The 7,035-nt window shown below is 37.6% G+C and overlaps 1 long non-coding RNA gene across 1 annotated transcript; it reads left to right on the top strand.

Moving 5' to 3' along the window:
- Window positions 1-3,915: 3,915 nt before the first annotated feature.
- Window positions 3,916-6,628, top strand: LOC137472620 (uncharacterized). Its single transcript, XR_010998314.1, has 2 exons — window positions 3,916-4,335; window positions 6,484-6,628. It is a non-coding gene; the product is annotated as an uncharacterized lncRNA (long non-coding RNA).
- Window positions 6,629-7,035: the final 407 nt, after the last annotated feature.

The following is a 7,035-nucleotide window of genomic DNA, read 5'->3' as shown; positions in this document are numbered from 1 at the left end:
TTGCAGCTGGGAAAAGAAGTGGAAAGCGGGGATCCCTGCTGGTGCAAAACTGCCTTGGAGCACCTCATCCTTAACGTGGTTATGCAGTAATGAAAATATATTCACTCTGCCACGAGAAAGGCAGGGTTGGTGAGGCTGAATTCAACCTCAGTCCAACTTTGCTGCTCAACAGTGAGTTCAATTATGAAAGGTAAAGAGTTCATTGCTATTAGTATTTTTAGTACAACCTTTCCCTTGTATTAGGTTTCCTTTGAGACCTCTCTGGCCTACTTAAGCTAAAAGCCTTATTTCATTTAATATACAATTAATAAGGCATGCTTAGGCCTAGTAAAAGGTTTGTAAAACTTTGTTCCATATTACTTTCCCCTTTTCTGGCTTTCTACAGTTAATACTTACCTTTTTGATCAGCATTTTTGCAATATCTAACCTTGTCTTGGACTCTTATACACTACTGCAATGTCTATAGGTATCCCCCTCAGCTTTCTAAATGTGAAAAAAATATCTGCCTGGCTAAAAGCAGATGGGTAAAGAATGGGAGGAAGGGTTTTCTTGAAAAAAAAAAAAAAGAAAAAAAAAGACAAACTCAAGGGACTGAATAAGGAATACAAGCTTGCAGGGGGAAAGTATTGAAGGAAAGCATAAAAACTGGGAAATGAGTGGGCAGTCAAGAGTATTTAGATGTGGACATCTGGGCAAGGAGGTGTGAGGAAGTGTGGACTTACCCTGGAACAAGAAGAAAAAGCAAGCTGGAAATACAGCAAGAAACAGAGAGAACAGAATATGAGGAGACACTAACAACAGGTTTTAAAAAACACTCATTTTTTATTCTGGGCAGAGCTTCCATGGGAAAGATTTGCATGCAAATGTGTAACCAAACCATGGGTGGTAGGACAAACAAAGCAATATCACAGAAAGTTCATACAGTGATATTAAAGACCACTCCATAATTTTTGAGCATTTACTTTTGCCATTTCAGAATTCTTCCAACTTAGTGCTTCATCTGTGAAAACAAAAAGGGGCAAGAGAATAGAGATACTTTTCATTAGACTGATTAGCTGAGCAACTCGTAGCTTCTAACTAGCTTTTCTACAAAATTCATATTGTGATTTTTGGCTTCATATATGAACAAAGTTCGTTATACAAGCAGTTTCAGTGATTTCTCTCAGGACTGAGTTTAAAATATCTGTAAATTTGAGGTTTTTGTTTAAAATTCTGCAAAGGAGGCTGTATTTGTAAGACTAATGAGAACTCCTCTCTCTGACAATGAAGATGTGATATCATCCAGGCTTCCTTCAGAGGCACCAGCAGGTTGTATACTTGACCCTTCACCAGAGCAATTAAGACCTGTTGCAAGATGAAGCTTGTAAGTAAAGATTTTGTTTTGTTTAATTACATCTGGAAAAGAGCTCAAGTGTCTGAAAGCTCTGTCTAAATAAATTATGCCTGTTTGTAAACTTTGCCTTGTTTGTGTCCTTGGACCAGGATGATTACTCTTACAAAAAAAGACTTGAAAATGTGACAGCAGCTTTTTGATGTTTCCTTTTGGCATATTCCTGTGACAAACAGACTTTTAACAGATAGCTGGAATTTGCAGTCCTTCAAGAGAATATTTACATCTGAGTAAAACCCAGGCAATACTTCAACAGATCTGTGACAAGTGCTCAGGAGGTGTGGAGGCAACTATCTTAGATTGACTGTAACATACACATGCACTTGTGCTTCTTTCTTTTATAAGATTCTATAAAAACTGTAAAAGGTTTTTGAGTTTCAAACCTGCAGTAGTAGTGGCATGTTTTTTTCTGTTTTTTCTGTGAATGATATGGATAAATAGAAGGACCTTGTCTTTCATGCACATGCACATGCACTTAAGTTAACATTAATACACAAGTTTCATTAGGATCAAGATTAGGAGTTTAACTTGCATAAATGCTGAACATTTAATTCCAGACACTGACTATTGCAGGAGGTTAGCATCTCTATAAATTAAGTTCCAGTTAACTTGCTTACACTTGTGCAGAGAACATGGAACATCATGGATTGTTTAATTTTCAGGTCTTTGATTTTTTTGCTAAGAATTCACATATTTAAAACATGTAAATGCAGACTTGTGAGTCAGGAAATCAAGATAAATATTGTGAGAGTTGATCTATGGTGCCAAACAGCTTGCTCTTTCCTCTTACCTATCTAGTCAAGGAAGTGCACGCCAGCTGAAACAAAGTAACCCTACACTCCTAATAGAATACAAGTATTAATTCTTCAAGATTATCACATATTCCAGCATAAACAGGCATTTGGTATGAATTACAATAATATTGATACAATATTACAATAATTTGGTATTAATTACAATAATATTTATTAACTATTCCATGCACATGAAAAAAAATATTACTTATCACTCTGGTGTTTTTTATCTTCAGGTAAAAAAATCCAAAATCTCTCCAAACTAATAGTCCTGTACAAGCAAACTCCTGTACAAGTGCAAACTTCCAGTGAAATCCAGAGCAGACAGTTATATCACTTCAAGCTTGTCATAGGAATCTGTTCATGTAAAGTACTTTGGAATTGGAATATTATTGTTAAATCTTTCAAGCTAAGCAAAATTGAATTGAGAGCTCAAGACTGCATCTGAAGAGTGACCATTTTGTACAGCAAAAAGGAGTGTAAATCATTGTCAGCCTTCTCTGAATCCATTCTGTAAGCATACTTCAGCATAGTAGCGCTGAAGATGTCTGCCTTTCACTGAAACCCTAAAGTGTGGCACATCTGCTTGCAGTGTATACTTTCTGAATTTCTGTCTGAATTTCTCCATGGCCCATCCTCCTGTTGTCTGTCTACTCAGTTGTGCTGATAGCATTGTTTGAAACTATGTCAAACCTTTTCCTATTGTACTGGACCAAAAGCTTATACTGTGTAGCAAGGTTGGTTGGTGACTCAGTGACTTAGTAACAGCCTTTGAAAGTCTTACTCGGTAGAGTAATTCAGCAGTCTCAGCAGATAGCTGATAGTAGATACATGGCAGAGAACTTGTCTTTCATTTTACACCACAACAGACTATTTGCAAAACCATCTTTGTGTAAAAATAATTTTTAAAAATGTGTAATATAAGCACAGCCCAAGCTTCTACTTAAATTAAACCTACTTTGCTCTGTAAGACACTGCAGTCCTCAGTGGGTGATGAGATAATGAAAAACATTCAAGGCCAGGAACTGGCAGGGTCACTCAAGGACTGACTGAGTTATGAAGTCTTTGATCCTGCTGTCTTGCTGTAGCAAGAGTATGAATCATCTGCACCAAAATTCATGCAGAAGTGATGCTTATTTACTGCCAGGTATATGGACATTCCCTCGAAGACTGAGCATGTTCTGCAAGCAATAAGGACTCAGTAGATCCAGCCCTGTCACATGGCTGTGAGAATATGCATCACAATATATATAAGGGGAGCAAAGACTTGTGTAGGTTCCTTAACTCTCATCTCTTCCTCCTACTCTGCTATCATAATTTTCCTTTCATACACTGAATCAAAAATGGGTCTATGCTGCCTCCAGTTTGTATTGTTTTAACACATAGAAAACTTTAAGATGAGTCATTGACAACTTAATTTTAACTTTTAATTTAACACCAGCTTCTCTGTTTCCATCTGAAGGCATATTATCTCCACTGAATTTCCTAATGTACTTTTATTAACATGTAAAGGCACTGTCCATTGCCTTGATGGCATAAAGCTTCACAGGCTTGGGCATCAATATTTTATTTACAGAAGAGCCCAAGTGTGAGAAGTCATGTTAGAACCCTAGCCTGTGGATAGATTTCCATTCTTCTTGAAATGGTACCCATCGTCTTTCCTGATCACCAGGGATCATGATGAGGTAAACCTGGGGGATTAGAAGAACTATCCAGTGTGAAATAAAATTGGATTATAATGTGTCTGTGGCTGGTGGCATGTCATAGAGTCAGTCTAGACTGGAAAACTTTCTGCAGGGTAGGCACCAATGTCAGCTCTTCAACATGGATGCTGTCACTAGGGCACGTCAAAATTTCTTGCCCTTTGCAAGACAGCAAAGTTGTGGTGGTCCAGAGAACAATTACTTTTAAATAAAGTATGTTGATATAATTTCAGAGGAAATGTGTGGTTTTCAAGAGTGTTTTTCCAGAAGCTGTGTTGAGAAGCAACTGTCCATTGTTGGCTCTTGCAAGTTAGCAAGTGACAGGTTTTAGATGATGAAATCAATATGGCCTAGTTTCCAGTGGACCAGTGTTTCAAGTTCCTTCACCATCCTTGGCAGATGGTGCAGGCCTGCTGCCTTCTCTGTGTGGGTTGCTCCTGGAGTGGAGGTAAGATCCTCTGCCTGACAGGGACAGTGGTCCCTGTGCTGGCTGTGACCAACACATGGGCTGACCCGTGAGCCTGTGTGGACAGGAGAGAGGTGAGGGCAGTGGAACTCATGCTGCAGATTGCCTTTCTCCAAGTATTATACTTTGCAAGGACTTAATACCTTTGGGCCCTCGTCTGTAGTCAACATTAGCTCTTGGGTTCAAAAGTTATGAGAGAGAGAGAGACAGGTCAGAGACTGACTGACAGAGAGAGGGCCAGGCAATGTGATCCCATTTATTTCCTTGAGAATAAATAAAACCATACACAAAACCATAGATTGTGTGTTGGAGGGTGGGACTTTCTAAAGCTCCTAGACCCAGAGCAGTAACTTTAGTTATGCACTTCATCTTAACTCAGATTAAAGGAGAATTAGGAACCTAAGTAACAGTTAAAGTCTAACCTAAATGACTTTAATAGGATTTTCTGTATCAATTGATTAGTCTTAACCCCACTTGCTGTATTTAAAATGGTAGACAATAGGAGTTTTGGCACTGATTTTGAAGAGTCTACCATTTAATAAAGCTTATATAAAAAAAAATTAAAAAGCCTGAAAACTTTGAAAAATGTACGGTCACAACATTAGGTGTCCTGATTCACACCCTGGTAAAAATGTCACTGGGGAAACAAAGCTTTAGATTGCTGGCAAACAGTCAACACCGAAGCAATGTTACTACAAGTTTTTGCAGTGATAAAAATAAATAAAATAAATCTCAGGTAAGAGATCCCTCATTTTCTATAACCAGTTAAAACATACAGTGTGTCAGAGAAATATTGCAAAGGCACAATCAAGGCAAGCCTTCATTTGGTTTTCATTACTTTTACATGCAGGGTGTGCAGCAAAGAGCCATATGTTGTGGTAGATAAGGTGCACTGACACTGTCAGGAAATTCTGGCTGATAACTATTTGCAGCAAGGATTGCACATGAAAGTAAGCAGAGTGATGAGAAGTAGAGATGTAATACCTTTGTCTGCTGGGCATTGTAACACTAAGACTGGTATGCCTCACTATCAAAATTAATTTCTCCTAGTCAAATGGGAAACAGATTTCATCAGTGGGACCAATATTTCACTCTCGGGATTTTTTTCATAGGAGAGAAAGAGAGAAAGAGAAAGACTAATTAGCTTTAAAATGCTATTTCTTTAAACTGTGAACAAGGACTTTTCTGTATGTTTTTTAAAAAACAAGTTATTTATAATGAATGTAAATTAATCTTTACAGAGGACAACCATTCATTTACTGCATTCCAAGATTAAAAATTTTGCTTTCATTTTGTATTGTAAATCCCAAAACCTATGAGAGCATTCTGTGTCAAAATATTTGTATTTGAATTTAAAATGTCCGATGGATATTTAGATACTGTACTTGCACTGACTAGATTGTCAACATTGGTCATTTCAGGACAAAAAATCAATCCAAATTGGCAGATCTCTTTATATGCAGATTGGTAATTCTCTGTGAAAGCTTTGAGTTTAAATGAGGAATATTTTCTTCAGAGAAATGATTCTAAGTAGCTTTATTGCAAAACCTAGATGAACGGCTTGATTTTCAAAAGTGATTAAACTTGCACAAAGTATCAAAGGAGGATATAGCGCTTCTCAAAATTACATCTATCAAGAAACTTATCTCTAGGAACTTACAAAGAATTTGGGCAGAGTCTATGCAGTGCAAATAGTTTGACCCATGTAAATTCTAAGCATCAGGGTATTATTTGCCCATCTCCCTGATAGTAAAACCAAAGCTAATAAATAACCACATTGCATCATAATATCTTGCTGCTTTCAGGGAAATCCTGTTTACTTAGACCTTTGCCTGCCAAGTGAAACAATATTTGAGTCCTTCAGTGAGATATAAACTTCAATCCAGGTGGGCAATCACTGGGTATTAACTGACTCAAATGAGTTAATAAATGAATTAGGTATTTTTAGTCTTGATTTTTTTTCACTTTCTTCAGTAAATTTAACTAGAAAAGAATGCTTTCTATATTGCTGATAATAACCATATTCATAATCTCAATGCAGCACCATTGAAGGAAGCATGCATGAGTCATTTCTATCTTCTGTCAGTATGAGCCATTTCTATCTTCTGTCAGTGTTCTCCTTTCTTTTAGTGCATGAAGGTAGCCAGATGACAGACCTGTCCCTAGGCAATGAAATAAGTCTTCCCTGTGATGTCCTTTCAGCTGTCCAGGCAAAGGAGCCCGGTATTGTATCAGTGAAATTCAATAAAAGGCATGAGCACAGAAGGACTTAAAAGGTATTCCATGATGTGGTTAACCTGAAAAGATACCTGTGATTCCAAAAAAAGCATGCAAAAAGATGAATAATATGCATTGACGGTACTACTACTATGGTTGATGTTGCTCTATTCTCATAGGTTCTGTGCAGATGCAGAATGAGTTTGTCTCTGGCCTTGGGCAGCCTATATATACACATAAGAAAGACACAAAAAGACAGAATTAGATAGAGGACAAGAAAACAGTATAACCATACTGGTTAAAATAAGAAGCCCAAATTATTGAATGCCTGCAGCCTAGTTCTAGAGAAGCCTAGAAATGGCCTAGACAAGAGCTTCAAGGAGAGGCTGAAAGCAGCAGACTCCTTTTGAAGAGCTTTTCCCAGTGGTGAGACAGAAGCTGGCCTGCACCAATTTCTAACTCACT

Source organism: Anomalospiza imberbis, chromosome 1 (genome assembly GCF_031753505.1).
Source record: "Anomalospiza imberbis isolate Cuckoo-Finch-1a 21T00152 chromosome 1, ASM3175350v1, whole genome shotgun sequence".
In the NCBI taxonomy this organism is placed as follows: Eukaryota; Metazoa; Chordata; class Aves; order Passeriformes; family Viduidae; genus Anomalospiza; species Anomalospiza imberbis.
The sequence above is the reverse complement of the archived record's forward strand: the minus strand, read 5'-3'. Positions and strand labels throughout refer to the sequence as shown.